This window comes from Enoplosus armatus, chromosome 24, assembly GCF_043641665.1.
Source record: "Enoplosus armatus isolate fEnoArm2 chromosome 24, fEnoArm2.hap1, whole genome shotgun sequence".
In the NCBI taxonomy this organism is placed as follows: Eukaryota; Metazoa; Chordata; class Actinopteri; order Centrarchiformes; family Enoplosidae; genus Enoplosus; species Enoplosus armatus.
The window spans coordinates 7,406,529-7,425,113 of record NC_092203.1 but is presented as its reverse complement, the minus strand read 5'-3'; positions in this window follow the sequence as shown (position 1 = coordinate 7,425,113).

Sequence of the window (18,585 nt, the reverse complement as noted above, 5' to 3'; positions counted from 1 at the left end):
ATTACATTTCCCCATCTGTCGCCTCACACAATCCCCCATACATCAACATCACAACAATTCCATTAACTCCTGCTGCGTTAAATAAAGAGAAAAAAGAAAAAAAGTGGGGTGCATCCTTAAACAAATAAGAGATGATGCCATTCAATCATTTGGAGGAAATGTTTGACGAGGTTAATCCCTCAAAGCCATTTGTTTGGAGATGTTTTTGAAAGAGATGCTATCGTAGTAAGGAAAGAATCAGCGGGCTGTGTTTCAACCCCGGCCCCCTCCTCCTTCTCCTCTGTCTTTGTCTCAATGCCCTTGACACCAGCCAAATTCCCCCACAAGATGGTGAAGTGTACAGCGACGACCACATGGGAAGTAATTAAGGCCAGCTTAAAGCACGAAGTGTTCAAATGAGGAGGAAAAATTAGTTGATTGAACGACAGAACCAATAATGACCAAATTGTTTTCGACACTAATGGGAATCTCTTGACAAATTACCGTCAAGGTTTGTAAGCAGGCAGCGACAGAGACGAGCACACAGAAATATACACATACACATGCATACCAAGCGTGCACACAGTAACAGTTCCCGGTAGTGTTACACTTGAGAAGATGCTTTCATGTTCACTCATTCTCTGTGTTGATATTTAAGTATTTCATGTAAAACATACACCCGTTATATCAACTTAAATCCCAAAGTGCAGCTTCAGTAGAGAAGAGCATCCCTCCCGTAAATCAGAATAATTATATACTTTTGCATCACAAAACATCATAAAATGTGCTGTTTAATCATTCTGTCTTCTTATTCTGTGTTAAAAATCTGAACAAACATTTTTGTTTTATACTGGAATCGCAAAATGACTTAAAAAAAAGACTTAAATTCTGCTTTCTGTTATGCCTGATGTGCCTATCATATTAATGTGTCTCCTACTTTAAACAAATAGTTTGAAATGTTAGGAAACACACTTATTCGTTCTCTTGCAAGAGTTAGACAAGAAGACTGATACCTCGCTAGAGCCAGGAGGTGAATAGCTTAGCTTAGCATAAAGACTGGAAACAGGGGGAAACAGCTAGCCTGGCTATGTCCAAAGTAAAAAAGGCTAGTTGTTTCCAGTCTTTATGCTAAGCTACGCTAAACTTAACACACAGACGTGAAAGTGCTATCAATCTTCGAAGAAGAAGAAGAAAGCGAATATTTGCCCAAATATTGACTTATTTCTTGAATATTTACAGGCTCCATTTCCGTTGCTTTAAATTAGAGAAGGCTCTCTTTAATGTGAAGATATGTAAGCAAGAGGAGCTCTGATTGGCCAGCTGCTTTTTTTTCCTCACAAAGTTTAACACAGCAGATAATCAGCTTTTCCTTAGAGGCTTTGTAAACACGCACAGGTGTCATTTATTGAGGCTGATTAGACCTCTGTTCAGGTGGAAGGTGGGCGAAGCTATACTGGGAATTGTGTGAGGTCACCAGCAGATGTTTTGACTTGCATAGGCGCAGGTGTTAATAATATCATCAACAATGTCCCTGTTCCAGTCAAGTGTCCCAGTGAGCCATGACAGCGAGCCAGCATGCACAACACCAGGACCCTGAAACTGAAGCAGCTAAATGGAATTCAGCCATCATTACTTTTATTTTCTACACCTGTGCTTTTCCTGCTGTGATGTGTGAACACGTCGGCTGTGAGAAAAGGCCTATTTGTCTCAGCAGGTGCGACAGAGCTAACAGGCAAGACAGGGAGGTGTCAGTCAAAGCACGTAGACTCCCACACAGTCCAGAGAAGACGTCTAATTAGCAGAAATAAGTGGAATCACCTGTGTAGGTGGCTGCTAATTAGCCGTCAAACAAGTGGCCAAATTATTATTTACAAAAACAAACATTTATTTAAAAAAAAGCTCAGCTGTGTACCACTCGTTATACTTTTATTTAGCACAAAATCCATGATGCATTCAGGTTCCAGCAACTCATATTGATGTTGAGTCACACACCATCGAGCTCATGGCTGGATTAAGACCTCCATGAGGCCCTGAGTGTTTAATATCAAAGATCCCTGTTTGTTGCAGGTGATGTGTGTTTTCTTGCCTCAGTCGGTCGACATTTCCCTTGTGTTTAACGCGGAGAGAAAAATACTGACTATGGTTCTGTTTAAAGTCTCTCATTTTAGGGCGCACATCAATCAATTAATCAATCACATGTCTTGTTTCTCTTCGATATATATTTTTTTATTTTGTTGTGTGCACAGGGTGGGTGGTTTGTGTGTCGCTGGGTGCACACTGATGGTGAATACTGCCATGAGCGGAAGAGCTGGAGGTAAACTTCCTGAAGGTCACTTGAAGAATAGATAGTGTGAAGAGAAGAGAGAACATTTAAAGAGACCATCTAAGTGGCACAATGCAGAATATTATATTTTAATTTCAACAAATCAGTCGTGGGGAGGTTGGAAAGGAAACGTTGTCGGCTTTCCAACCTTCAATAGTGATGTTGCTAAGGGAATAATGCATTTTCTATTCACTTTCTAGACCCACATTTTCCCAATTAGTCCATGAAATACCACTGACAGCCATCCAGTGACACAGGCTGATAAAGTATTCTGGCAAAGTGTCAACCACTAACAAGGTGTAATGGACAGATAAAAATACTTTTTAGGCTTATTATCAGAAGAGAATTAAGATTTAAAGGTTAAAAGAACAACATTTAGGGTGTTTTACCTATTTATATGTGTTTTCCTGGTATTTTTACGACCGTTTTAAATCTTACGATTACAGCCGCCCCTGAATCAAAATTTTTTTTAACACTTACACTCACCGCGGGTCATGAACCATGTGTGGAGAAAACTGTTTTTATCAGCGTTCTTTACCCATGGGAACATTAAGGCTTAGAAACACAGGTAAAAAAAAAAAAGCCACACACACACACACACACACACACACTTATACATTCACTCACATGCAGTGACGGTGAGCAAGGCCTGGAGATGGATAGTTTGCTTAATATAGTGTGCTTTAGACAAGGAGGGATGGGGTACAAATTGGAGACGGATGTACAGTCAGAGCCAAAATCAATAATAAAGACTTTCATTTCCAAACAAAATGAGGCGCCGGGAGTTGATGTATAGACGTGGAGCTGATGTACGGACCTGGCTCCTGCACGTCCATCAGACAGACAGGAAACCTGACCTACGACCAACTTATGACAAATGACTGACAGAGCCAATGCTACATTAGTTCCATATAGGTAATCAGATCAGAGTGGGGGGGGGGGGGGGGGGGGGTCTGTAGGAGACTAGTTCGGCTTGTTTACTTTGCTTTGTGTCTTTAACTGTCACTCAAGCCAAATGACATGTATTAAACGTTCATGTCCACGAATATAATGGCTTTCTGTTATGAATGCTTGCAAAAGTTGGTACAATAGAAGCTTGAACATACTTGTGATATGTATTGTCTGGAGTGACTAATCGTGTATTCCTGCCGCAGGCTTTATGATCAAGTTAGCATAAGTCTATTCTTTCCCTGCAGAGCTGAGCAACACAGGGTTTATTTTTTATACATAACCAGGGTTATACTTACCAAGGACTACACTAATAAAAGTATAATGTACATAAGAGCGAGACGCCTTTGTGACTATTAATTAAATATTATCAGAGAAGAGTGGACTTCCATCTTGGTCTTCCTAATAGCAGGTTACAGTATTCTTTAAGGTTTCAGACAGAAGATAAACAGCTAACTAGGCTGCTAACCTGATATTATCTGCCATGCTTAAGATTCTTACGTGCTGTTAAGATCAGAAAGTCGAGTTGAAGTTTCACACTATTCCACTGATCACAGATGTGCTGCAATGCACCAACATAGGAAGGGAAGACGGAGACTGCAAGCTAGTAAACAATGCAGGATTACAACACATTTAGTGGATCTCAAGGATACAAGTGTGTTTTGGTGAGAAACACTGAAAGTAAAGATAACTTTAGTTGTTTTGTTTTTTTTACAAAGAAAACTCCTCAGGGCACCTTTTAAGTTCAGCAAAAACTGAACTTTTGCTTCATTCTTCTCTGCAGTGTAATTGTTGCTGCCATAACTTTCATTTTGGGGTCAAGGTTCAATAACAAAAAAAAAAACAAGCTGGAAATAATGACGCTCTGCACAACGTCGAACTTGTGCTGTGAAAGGCTGAATTCCACAATATAAACAATTCAGTGTTTTACATTGTTTCTGCCCTTTTGTTAGAGAAGCACCGTCATTCACTTTGTCTCGTTGCCTCCGTCTGTGATTCTGTGCGTTTCTCTCTGCGGCTGAATAGACAAAGAAATATGTTCCAGCCTTTCGAAGCTTTCAAGTCAGGTACAGCTTTTATTGAATTATTTACTTTAATGACTGCAGCAATATGCATCTCATAAATGTTTTGGACAACGGCTACATCTATTATTGGAGTTAATACAAAGCTTTTAAGTCGTTCCATTTAGTTTTGTCAGTTAATTTTTGATTAAGGCATTTAGTGCTTGTAGTAGCTACCTCTATTAACTCAGTGCGAGTTATAAAAGGCAATAACAAGTCTGCAACTGTAAACATGTTTAAACTTATTGTTTTGTTTGTACTTACTGTAAGTGGACAAAAGCGTCTGCCCAATGAATGTAATGTAGTAGGATCACTACAACACAATTTTATCTATGAAAAGGGCTTCAATAAGGTTTTTAGTATTCACACAAACGCAGAAATGATCATAATTAGAGGAAATCATCTGGGATGTCAGTGACACTGTGTGCATTTGGACATCAAAACAGGCTGTAATCCTCTTTCCGCTTTGAGAAACTGCAAAACAGTGTAGTCTGACATTTTGAGGGTGTGGTAGAGTAATTACAGGACCATAGCCAGTTTTGTCCGCGGTTAATAGAGATTAATAAGATAATTTCTGCATGCGGGGGGAAATTAATTAATGTACAATGTTCTGACCTCGATGTCTGCGACCTCTAACATCCCTAACCACATCAGGCCCTTGAATTATGTTTTTAGAAGCTTTTTTTCATTGTGTATTTAATGATAGGAAATTACATTCAGGTCTGTGCCTACTGTTTATTATTTGTTTGTTTTACTCTGTTTTTATTTACACTATGATGATTTCTTGTAGTACTCTTTTTTTCCTTTTCTTCTTAAAGCCTCGCTGAATGTAAACGCTATCAGAGAGTTCAGTGCAGATGTTGACACACATTTCATATTCAACTTATTTAGTTAGTATGTTTCAAGGCAAAACATTATTAACGCATACAGATTCAGGGACTGTGGGAAAGCACGACCCTCCCCAATGTTATTAATGTTTTCTTTGGGACCTTCTTGGCAACACTGTCCCTCAAACAGTTATGAATTGGTACAATTTGTTTTGCCATTAATAACTGCAAGTGCATAAAGAATTCAAGATGGTGTACAGCAATTTAAACTGTGAAAGAATAAGTCAACATTTTGGAAAATATGCTTATTTGCTTACTTATGGAGAGCTAGATTGAGACCATCCTCATCCAGTTAGCTTAGCTTAGCATAAAGACTGGAAACAGGGAGAAACATCAAGCCTGTTTCTGCCTGAAGGTAACAGAATCCGCCTATCAACATCTCTAAATGCATTAATTAACACATGGAAGTACAAGCTACAATCTACAGGGTGTACTTCTACATGAACAGACTGCAAATGTACCTGAATCCCCACAGAGAAAAATATGTTCTTATTTTTTAACTGCCCAGTAAACCTATTTTCATCTTTAACAACCACATGACTCGTATTATGACTCAAACATCGACCCTGGTTCTGTACCGGCATCCTGCGGTGAAGCAGAAAGAAACACGTAAAGGGTGTTCTTCTGTAATTACAGGTACTGTTTGGCGGCGGTTAGCCAAGTGCTGTCACCACCACTTAAGTACCTGTAATCATGGTAGAGAACGTCTTGAAGGTTGTTGAGACTTTTATATAGCGAATGACAGCGTCATGGGTAGAAATGCAAAGCAGAAACAAAAAATAAGGGGAAATATTGCAAAATGATTCATATCACAAAGTCAAAACAAATCAATACTTTATTTGTATTATTGCTTAATGAACCGACTGGGAACTCAATAATTTCGAGATACTGAATCATAATCTGTACCCAATTATATTGTATCCATTTGAGAAATGAACTTCTCATATGTTAATTCAGGTTTAGGGTGGATACGTCTTTATCAGCAGGAGAAAAAAAAGTAATTTCTTTGACAAGGATCGTGTGATAAAAATCCAAAGTTAGAAATTAAAAGGTACCTGGGGGAAAATGACGGCAAAGTGATTAAAGTATGGCAATTAAGTAGTTTCTTTTTATTATCCACTGCAGTTAGAGTGAAATGTGGGCCCTGCTCGCCCTCCACAGAATGAATGAGGCGTTTCACCGTTTGAAGTGAATTAAACGTTCTTCATATTCGCAGACTGTTTCTTGACAAAAACACCCCGCTCAGAACAAAGGCATGAATACTACAAGTGTGTGTTTGTACCGCCCCCCCATCCACTTCACACACTCATATGGACACCATATCACTTCCATAATGCTCCCTATCACGTTAAGCCTCTCATCCCCATTCAAACCCAGCGCCTCCTTTCCCATTTCAATCTGCACTCACTGTAATAGAGTTCACTATCATCCTCTCCCAATGGGGCAACTTTGCCTCCCAGCCAATCTCTTTAGCTGTATGTTTTTATACTGTCCCCGGGTGTGAGTCATGGGTCAACAATGAAACTGTGAGTACTTCACCCCCCCTCCTCTCCGCTCTCCGTTGGCGCTCCGAGACCCCGGCGGCTCGCAGAGCGTGGGCTGCCCCATGTTGGATTGTTGGAGCGCTGCAGTGTCAACAACCTCTTCATGCTTTGTGCAGGGGTGACTAACTCGGGGCATCCCAGCTGAGATGTGTTTTACTTAGAGTCGTACTGTGGTACACTGCCCAGGTGTAATCTACAGTGATGGAGCTGTTGTGCTGTAAACAAAAGACCTCCAGTCCTGCTTCCTTTTATACAGATACAGAGACAGTAAATTGGAATTAAGGCACCATAGATGCCGACAACATTATCTATAGCTGCAAAACACATTACAACTTCACAGAATATTCTTTAGTAAATACAATCGTTCATCTTAACCCAACATCCATTTTCAATACAAAGCAATACATTCTCTCCTCTTTCAACCTCAACGCAGCATACTCCGATCCCTCCAAGTCAGTCTGTGGTCGCCTTTAACACATCCATCACTTCACCAAGTTCCCATTTGTCCTCCAAAAGATTCCTGTTCTCTACAGCTGCATCATTAATAGATTCAACTACCAGGGCATCTATTTTGATAATTTAATAGTTTGAGTCACAATTGCCAAACATTCTCCAGCTTCTGTAATATGAGAATTTGCTGTTTTTCTGTGTCTTATATCATTGTGAACTAAGTATCTTTGGGTTTCGAACAAAAGAGATTTGAAGACGTCACCAAGGACTCTGGGAAAATGTCATGACATTTTTCACAATTTTCTGACATTTTATACTCCAAATAATCAGCATTAATCAATAATAAACTCCTCTAAATCTCCCCCTCTCTTTGCCAAACGTACATTCTCAATTCCCTATTCAAGGGAAGAGACTGAATGGTTAATTTCTGTAGAAGACTTGTGTGATTGTAGTTTTGATGGACTTGCATTGAAGCCTCGCTGTGTGTGAGCCTTTTGTGGTGTATGGAAATGCGCCCACATCATTACATCATGTTAATTTACTTTAATTTGCAGTCACTTAAAATTGCAGATAATAAAATCATTTTGTGTGGTTCACAATTTCTTTATTGGCACATTTAGTTTACATTGTTTGTCATATAGTTGGATGAAGTTATACTCATTCGTCTCTCTTTGCCTTGGAGTTACTGTACATGGCTGCTGAGTTCTCCTTCCTGGTCGGACAAAAGGTGGAGCTGAGGGTGGAGCTTGATTTTATGCAGAGGACCAAACCAAGGACTGTACCAAGTGCTCTGATAGCATGGGGGGGATCAGGGTTTCTTTGTGTTTAGGTGTAGTTACGGTTGATGTTGATGTCTCCCCTGTGTATGTTTATTGGTTTGCTCCACCTGTATATATGTTTCCCTCAGGGGTCATTCAGGCAGATCTGTTAGTTAAGATAACATCTTGTTTTACAGTAGAGTTATGTTTTGTCGAGCTCTTAAAGGCCCTTTAATACTATTAATTCCGTTGCCTTCAGTTATTAGTTTTGTTGAGTGTTTTGCTTGGTCTATGACAAGCAGCTACGTGTCTCTTTTGACAGTGATGTCCCAGGTAGATACCCCTATCTCCTGATTGCAAAACGTCCTCGCATTGTCCAATTCACGTGTGAATCTGTTACCGTCATCTCGCAAACAATCCCCAGTTTCCAAATCATGTCAAACTGATTGGAGTCTTTCCAGAGGGTGTGTCGGCGTGAAAGTAGCGAAGAGGGCTGATTGAAAAGATTTATTGTTGTTTGGCAAGGCGTGCTGATCAAAAACCAGAGGCCACGCTGGGATGCGTTAATCAAACCACGCGTGAGGAAAGGCCTGTCGCTGATGAAAAGGAGACTGATAGACTGATTGTAGAAACCCTAAAAATTCCACAGGAATAAATGCAGCCCATATTTGACAGCGTCTCCATTAAACACTTTGATCTAAAATCTCCATCATTACTGGAACATCTGTGCCGCTTGTTAATGGCCGCTTTAAAGAGTGATATTTCAGGGTGAAATGCAGATTTAATCCCATTAGACTCCATATAACGAACAAACCATGTCCCATCAACCAACCATCCATCAACTCCCACTGCTATTTTCAGAATTACATTATAATACAGCAGCCATATACAGTGTGGCCACCAATAAGGCTCTCTTTACACAATACGGAAATTCTCTTTTAGCATCTCAACCTTCACATCTCAACATGTGCCAAATACAAGATGGCTGTTCTGCTAACTAAAGTGCATGATTTAATTTGATTTCAGTGCCATTCACTTCATGCCAAGGCTGTAGCTGCCATTTAGGGATTTGGCAACCTGGGGGGCTGAAATGTAAGTGCTTTTAGGCCAACAAAAAATTAATAATAGAACTGGGTGCCCATATGATGCCTTACTTTGGGGAATATGACCCTTTTTTCCTTAAACAGAAGATATTAATTGTCATCATTGTATCACGTTTATCAGTGTCAGTTTTAAAGAACAGTGTGATGAAAGAATCAGTAAACAAGCCTTAAGACCGATTGAGGTGTAATACCCATAAAGGACCCATAAAGGACCCATAAAGGGCCCAGAGTTTTTTTTTCTGGCCATGTGGAGAGGACTTTGAAATAGCATTTAAACTTTCATGTAGTGAAACAAAATGCACAGAAAATATAATTGAACAGTCAAGTGAAGAAGTGAAATAAGAAAAATTCAAATAATTAAGGGGGGTTAGCTTAGCTTAGCATAAAGACTGGAAACACAGGGGAAATGGCTAGCTGATAGTCTGCCACATAGCCCCCTGTGAAACCACAACATCATGTTTCTACACTTCAGTGTTTGTACGGTTTAAAAAAACAAGATATAGCATGCTAATTATAGATTTAGAGGAGCTGGTAGGACGATTTTTACAACCATCTTTTCGACTAACTCTCAAAAAAATGTAAAACTATTCCTTTAAACAGAATCGTGGGTGTGTGTTTGGAACAAAACCCCTCAAATATCCCCCTTATTTCCTCACTTCAGTGCTCATGGCAAATAAGCCCCATTCTTCTCTGTCTTAGGAATCCTCTCCACATATAAACCACAGCGCAGTCTCTTGGCAACTGGCACATTATTCTATTCTATTAGAGGCTTCAGGATTAATAATTATGGTGTTTAATCTGAAGCATGGCTAGTGTCCAGCATGGGGTCCCACTGCGCCGTTGTGCTGCAGAGCATTTAGGTCTCAATCAGGCGAAGGGTCACTCAGGTCTCTAATGCAACGTCCTTTTATAGAATGTCAACAGCTGGAGAGAAAAAAAAAACAATGAGGAAAGAGTAGGTTCTTGCTGAGACTTCAAATAAAACAATTTACACACAACTGGGGACCTTGACTGAAATCCTCCCGAGCTGGGAGCTAATTAAAAATGTGACCTGGCACAAAGGGGGCCACAAACAATTTTTATCCCCTCTGCTCCGCTCTGGCGCCATTTCTTCCTCGGTCAGGCCTCTTTCTGCACACATGCACACCCTTAACTGTATGCATCTCAGGGGAGAACAACTCAGAAAAATGAATTACTGATTTCGCTCTGACAACTTGGCTAAGTAGCTTACAGTAGCAACAAGCGCACTCTTTAGCCTCTGGCTGCGTGGTTTCACAGGCCTTTCACTGATCATTTACGTGTCATAATTAATGTCACATGTCAGAGCTTTTAAAGTTGTGCTTGATACTTGTCTGTTAAATTACAGTGTGTGCATGAATTGTACACACACACACACACACGTTATCGTGCATAAAAACTCTGAAGGTTTTGGCCTTCTGGAGTTATTTCCTGCTGTGCTTTTTCCCACTTTGAAGTAAATTAATCACTACAGCCGCCGTACAAAAATGGGTCAGTTGATACAACATCGACCAGTAGCTTTGGGAGAAATAAATACATAATTCACCCAGGGACTGATTATACCTTGTGAAAAAACAGAGGCTGACATTTGATGAATATCTCGATCAAACAAGTCGATTGAACTGGATTCTGGTGCATGTAAGAGTGTTGTCACGTGTCCAGACTGCGCACTTTGTCAATGCATGCATGTGTTGTTGAGGAAATGCTGAATAATCACTGCATGACCCGGCACAGACATCAATACTGATTAATGTTATTTAGATTCTAGTCAAATTATGTCTATCCAAGTATCCTGCTAGTCCAGTGTTTGATGGTTTTCACTTTTAAGATATGTAGCTGTCAGTCGGAGTGACAGTAGGTGAGCAGGAAGCGGTGCAGTGTCTTGCTGAAGGACATTCGGAGAGGATAAACGGCTTTTGATGGATACACACTGGCTGTCTGCTGGGATAGAACCTGTGACCTTTCCGATAAAGGAAGGTCTCTGTACCCACTAGGCCACCCGGCCACCTCATTTCTTTTTTATAGACAAGAACCAAGGTCAAGAACATGTGCGTGTTACTATTTGTCAGACAGAGGTAATGTAGGATTTTAACGCCATGATCTCTGCACAAATAGGATGGATGACTTTCCCTCTGCCAAGCAGTGGAAAATTACTAATTCCAATTACTTCCAAGTACTCCCTTTACTTTAATTAAGTGCTTGTTTCATGCACTTGTATTTTGGGGGTACACCACTACTTCCACATAAGTACATTGTGTTCAACTACTTTTAGAAAAGTTATAAGCTGGATCTTCCATTTCAGTCAGCTTTGAATCTCTCTTCTCTTTTAAGGCACTTCGCAGAGCATCACTGAAATGGATTGGCTGTTGATGTTAAGATCGTGACTTGGTTTGCCGGTATCAGACAGTCCCTATCTTTGGGTATTCTGGTGGCTCATTTGGCGAAGGCACATCATCAAACCTGACACGTCATCTTACCCACAATTCCTTTCAATATCAACCTTTTTAACTGAGCTACACGTGCATGATTTGCATGGTGATAAATCCCATCTTTTATAGCGGCTACCTCACCTGTGTTGAAGCCCTATAATAAAGTAATAGATTATTAATGATTCTTTAGAAGTGAAGTCGAGAGAGTTTTGAAAATGTCCACAGGTGGGTTTTCCCGCAGACTGATCCCCTACCTGCTCCCGCACCGCCGTAATGAGACACCCAGTGAGTAGAAAGGGAGGCAGCAGCGCCGAGCAAACTTCCACAGAGCCAAAGATCTCAGCAGCACTCTGGGAGGTTTCACTCCTCTGACGCTTATTAATCCTGAGAATGAAATGAGGTTAGCAGCGCTGATGGTGGGATTTTGATCCATGGATAGAGGACTCTTGAGTTTTTGAGATGCTGACAGGCAAAATGAGTGGAGATTTGGGGAGCGAGATATCCATGCTTTTAAAAAAAATGGCATATATTCTTGTAAAATGAGTGACAGCACCAGATTGAAAGATGTAGTTTTTAAAAGAATTTGAAGTCTTGTGAATCAGTGGATGAATCCTCCTCTTGTACTGTAGAGATACTGAAGAGTTTCAGTAATTGTGTTTTGTCCTCGATGACTCCCACAAAGCTAGCCAGCTACCTGTCTACATCCATGACAGAAAGTGACTCGCAGATACAACAACAGTGAAAATACGTCACTAATTTGTTAGGACAAAACTAAATACCCTCCTTCCTAAAAAGAAATGGGCTAACGTGAACACGATGTCAGACTGTATGAAATGGCAATTTAGTTTGATGGCGGAGGAAGAATCGAGGGTCAAATTGTCAGTGTTTTTTTATATTTCTATCCTTAAGGTGACAGCCTTTTCCAGAGTGCAACGGCAGGCTAAACTTCCGCCAAGTTAACCGTAGTGATAAGGTCAAAGGTCAGATCTGTCGTCAGTCAAGAGGAAAAGAAGAAAAAGAGAGATTGAAGAGGAAAAACTGACATAAACTCCAGTTTACAATTCATTCAGTGGGATAGTGAATCACTCCATCAAGAAATACATGAAAATACATGTCAGCTTGTCATTTCTGAACAAAAAGAATCTATAATATAAATATGTTCCATATCATGTGTAGTTTGTTAAATGTGTCACCCTGCTGTTACCTTCTCATCCTCCTCTCTATAATTGCGTCTGTTAATCCAATCTACTTTTCATGGGCAAGTCAGGGTTTTTGTGTCGAATTCATATTCAAAGTGTCAGAGTGTGTTTCATGCTTTGTTCTTATGCTCTGATGCTTCCTGGTTATTTGTTTTATGTTTCTTAATGCATGACATTAAATATAAATCTGCTCATCCCGGCGTGCCACTAACACTGCACAAATTATTGCTTCAATAATTTGCATTTCATCCTCTTTTGATTTTTATCAGCGAGACGGAAATGAGGGCCTTTAATATCATGACTCGTACATATCACTTTTTGGGCTCCATCTGATTGAACAGTATGGATCATATTGAAGAGGGAATCTGAAATAGGGTTCTTGTTGTAGCTGGTTTGTTTTTATTTAGATGACAGCAGTCAAACAAATGTTTAGATGGTTCTGTGAAGGTTTCTTACTTTAATTTTTGTCTTTAAAGCTGCTATAATCAACATTTTGTATATTAACAATTGATCAAATGACGATGTGCATGTGAAAGGTGTCGCTTGTAGTGATGTCAGCTCTACGGAGCATTTTAGCATCTTTCAGCTCATTGTTTTGGTTTTAACTCACTTTACACTAGCTGTAGCGGCTAGCTGATGAACATTGGGGAGCATTTAGCAGCTAAAGAGCCAGATATGTAGCTCAACAGTGTTGTGTTCACAGCATGTTGGGGTGCCCTAAAAAAGAATGAATGCAGGTTAAGTGAAGTTTGTGGAGCTCTTTGGTTGATGCCATGATGGCATCATTTTAAACTGCACATCCCTTCCTGTTTCCGGGGGGTTTGTCCATGTAACTAAAGAGTGCTTAGAACAGCAAATGGAAGAAGCTTAATTGTGTTATACCAATCAGCATTAGAGTGAAGCAAAACCGACATTTGTTAAAATAATAATGCAGTAGATTATTTCTTGAAAATTGACCTTCTTTCGGGAGAACCGTTTCGTAATACAAACATTTGAAGTGTGGATGAAGTTATTAAACGTTAATTATGGATCCTGTCCTCTTCATGATCGTAGAGGTGGTTCGGCAGCCCAGGACAGAATATGTTTCATGCTGGAACATGTTCAAGGACCACTCAGAAGTCTTTCATAGGCTGCAAGTGGCCCCTGAGCGGGACTTTGAGGACCACTGATCTACAGTACCATGTGTCAGCGAGACCATCTGAGCACGTAATTAACTGGAGGAGTTGGCTCCTCTCGCTCGCCGTGATGGCAAGAGTACAAAACTTTTCTCCAGTGCATGTTTGCATAGTGATAAGGAATATTTTATTGAAGGTGTGATATGGCCTTCCCCACAGAGGCCGGAGGTAGTCTCTGCTTAAATCAGAATCACACATAACGAATGCAGGGCAGCGCATTGCTCGTGCTGCAGGCGAGATTGCTTACGCTCCCTTCAGTGACTGAACTCATCCAGGAACACATAAGTGAAATAGGGGTCATCACACTCCTCTGTAGTTACACAAAGTTCCCTGTGTGTGTGTGTGTGTGTGTGTGTGTGTGTGTGTGGGCATGTGTTTGAAGGACGGCAAGTGAATGAAAATGCGAGGCAGCAAATCCTTTGGCGTCTATTTATATATTCTTTTGAAAATCCTGGAGCTCCTCTCTCCTCCACTTTCATGGTTGGTACAGCCTAGAAATGTGGCGCCGCTGCTCTTCTGCTCACTCAACTGCTCCACTACTGTTTTTATGGGCCACAACAATAGCTAACCATCATGGCAAACAACCATTAACAGCAATGGCACACATGTTTTGCTGCGCTACGTCCCCTGTAGCGCTCAATGAAAGGTGCTGTTGAGGAACACTGCAGCGAGCAGACGGTGATATTTGTTACCTGAATGATGCTTCAGGGCTTCGGTATAGTGGCCAAGAAATATGAGCGCCCAGGTTTCTGCTCCATTGGCTAAGAGGAACCTCTCCCCGCAGTCTCACGATTAGTTTGCCGGCCTCTTCCCTCCCGTGAGGTGTGATTCTCCCCCACAGCTGTTTGTCACGGCCGTGTGAAGTATTGCCCTCCAGCCGTATGCCGCTGCACTAAAATGCATCACACGGCGAGTTTGTCACTTCAGGAAATATGAGCATATGCGGTGCTTTATGTGTCGGGCCGCTTGGCTGCTGAGTGTTACGACACCTTAAGCCAACCGTGCCTGCCCACGCCGAACAATGGCTGTTCCTTCCAAATCAGGTCGTAGCATTTGCATAGAAATTGGTTCTAGATCGGGAGATGGGCCGCTCACTCTCCTCCTTCCTCCCTCTCTCACTCTCTCTCTTTCTGTGTCAGACACACACACACAGTCATATAGAGAGTCTGTTCCTTTAAGGCCCAATCACTTCGAAACATGGAGCACTCCTCAAGGAAGTCAGAGGGGAGGCCATGATGAGAAATAGATCTAAGGCGACCCTTCGTGTTTACCAAAAGGGTGAGTGGCAACCAGAGAGGACTTAACATGCAGAAAATCTCTGTACGGCATTCTCTTTTAAGATATCTGTAATTTACATGCCTTTGGTCCTCCAAACTCCATTCCCAGTTGTTTCATATTCATATGTTGATTATATAAGGAGGTCCTTAGAGTTTATCAGCCTTTAACAGCAAATGTCCTTGTCATTCCTGCTTCCTTGGAGAGGAAATGGAGGAGGTTGACTGGGCGGGGGGGGGGGGGGGGGGGGGGTCGGTTTGTCATTGCCTTCCAAAACATCATATATGAACATTTTCTGAGCAGACACCTGTCAACAGATCTGCCACCGCTATGGTTACAGGAACATTTCAAAGTTTTAGGAAATATGTTTATTTCTTGCCAAGTCAGATGAGAAGATCGATATCACGCTCATATCTGTCTGTTAAATGTGAGGCTACGGACAGCAGCTGGTTCACTAAGCTTAGCATAAAGACTGAAAACAGGGGGAAACAGTTAGCCTAGCTCTTTCTAAAGGTAATCTGTGTAGACATTTTTAAACTGTCTTTGGTTCAGGCTAAACAAACGAGATACAGCATGCTCATTAGTGAGCTTTAGAGGTATGTTTTCTGGTGAGGCCACTTTCCCAAAACACTCTCCTGCTCCTCTCACAGCCAGGGCAGATAAAACAGGAGACTGGTGCATCATCCTCCATAAACCTTTTTGAAGCCTCCCTGAACTTTTACCACTCCTTCCTGGATTGTGAAGAGGCGTTTCGGAGGAGCCAGGGTCGTAGGGATGCTGATAAATGTCAGAGGTTGATAGCTAAACTGCAGACCGAGCAGCGGGGGTCTGGAGAAACGAAACAGAGAAAATGGCATTCTGTTGTGGAGACACTCAGCTATAGTGACAGCTTCCACAGCAGGCATCATGAGCTAATGCCAGGCTGCCTGATGCAGGTGTCTGAACCTAAAGAGCACCTTTCAGTCACATCTGCCATATCGGCGTGTGAGGGCTGCTCCGCCGCCGCGGCAGCTCGGCCATGTCAGAGTTGAAGCGAGGCGGCGAGTTAACAGATGGAAAGTTTTCTTCTCGCTTTGTGAATGTCACACATGTGATTTGGGATGTCAGTACGACTATTTTAGGGCCGACATCTTCAGAAAAGAACTCATCACCTTTTGTGATATATGAGCAAGGAGCAGAAATTGTCCCGGTGTCAGAGAAACCTGACAAATGTCTCGCAGAGACGAAAACCAGCCAGCTCGGGCAACTTTATGGAACATTATCTGCCAAGGACAGTTTGTTTTTGCAGTAAGCTGATGATCTATAGCATTTCACAGCTAGCATAGACGAGTGTTTCTGCAGTCGTCATGCGAGGCGGGAGCCGAATCTGATCCTGTTTAGACGTGATAATGGGTAATAAACCATTTTTGCAACATTACACACAAACGCCTACACAACAGCTTCGTATCAGCTCCATCAGACATTCATTAATAATGACTTCACACTGCTTTTGTCCATGTACTGTATGTAATATATAACATAGAATCTGACAGTAATAAAAGTTGTCGCAGTAGTTCTCAGAGATGTAACTGAAAGTGGCATACCATTTGATTTGTATTCATGAACGAGCCGTGCAGCTGTTAGAGAGCTCCTGTCAAGTCTTGCTCATGGAAAGTTCATGTTTGTCTGGACAACAGGAGCTTTAAGGAACCATGTTTGAAATTTTAAACATTTTATATCATCCAAAAACTGGACAGGAATGAAGCGCCGCTGGCTTTAAATTCTCCTTTTGGGTGAACAGAAATGCATATATTTCAACTGCACTAAATGTCTGATTGTATTATTTACCTTGAGTGGTGCAATTTGACTTTAAATTTCACTGAAAAGTGGCTGACACGCAGCATGGCGGCTCCAGGTGCTCCATCTGATTGAACACAGTACAATAGGTTCTTCAATAAAAGAGCAGAAAGAGGAAAGAACAATCTGTGCTATAAAGTATTCACTTGAGAGAACATACCATTGATGGGATTTTGAATAAACCATAAAAAAAATCAGTTTTTGACAGCTGAGCTTGGCAGGTCTAGGATTGTGTCTCAGATCCAGCTTTGTTCCCCTCTATAATTTCAATTAGCAGCAGATCGTGATTTTGCTCTTTATGTGATTTGGACTCTGAACACGGCCCCATCGAGCTGCCACTTCAATGTTTCCTGGAGTGCAAAATCCACATTATGTGTTTGACGAAAGACAAAAGTGCTGTCCTCGGAGAGTCTAAATGTTCTGTCCAATTATTTATGCACTTGCCATTTTTGAAATTCATAGAACTTTTACAGCAGGAGAAGCGATGGGGAGGTTGGCGCTCGCCTGCTGTAATGGCGGATATAAAGGTGAGTTAACAGCAGGTGATGTTTTACAGCTAGTTGAAGTGAAGAATGTGAGGCACAAATCTCACACACCTCGTGGCTTTGTATTACATTTTACAGCGTATGTGGAAGAGCCTGCCATGGATGTAGCGCATAAAATGAAACTGAGTTCAGGTTAATTCTGTCCAAAATGGATGGCTTCCAGCTCTCTAAAGAAATCCATCCCCTGCTCCTCTGCAAACGAGCCAGGATGTTAACACTATTGACATTAGCGGTGTAGGCGTACCAGGGCCGGGGAGGGGACAGCCAAGTGTGTGCTGAAGTCCCCCCGGCAGTATTCAACGTTTGTTTCCGTGACCCAGAACTACCTCCTGACAAAAGTGCTACCTCATTTCAATGCTAATGTGCTGTTATGGGTGTTTTCAAAGCGTCGCTGCTATTTATTATGAATCAGCTTACCCGAGAGGCGCCAGTTAATCCTGTAGATCCCTGCACAGCTGCTGTGCTCCAAGAGGTCATGGAGATAGTGTTTAAATAGACTCTGCCTCCCTTATTATTCCAAGGGGACCCCTACAGGCCTGTACACAGCTCACAGAGTCACTATTTCCCCCCATTTTTTCCTGCGCATCTGGTAAGTGGCAGCAAGGTAAAGATCACACGATTAACTAAGACGCTGCTTTCACACAACGAGACCTCTTCTGATTGTTTCTTCATTACTTGGAAGCACCAAGAATCTGCTTGAACTCTGCAGCTCGTCCCCACCAGTCGTAACCTGGAGGCTTGCAGGAACAACAATGACTCTCTGAGCAGGTTTTGAATAGAGGACAGCTGAAATAAAATGTATTTGGAATATGGACACTGTGTAATGAAAAACAATCTCAAAGGGCCTCCAGCTGTTCGCTTTAATAGACGTTAAGATATTGGAAAATGTACGTAGCTGTTTACATGCCAGCAGCAGCCAATGGAGAAGAGTGAAATGTGTTATTTTATGTCATCCTCGCAGCAAAATATCAGAACAAAGTAGAACAATTTAAACTTGTCATCATGTTGGACGTCCTCGTTCGTCTCCGCAGAATTAATACAAGTTGTTTTGCCAA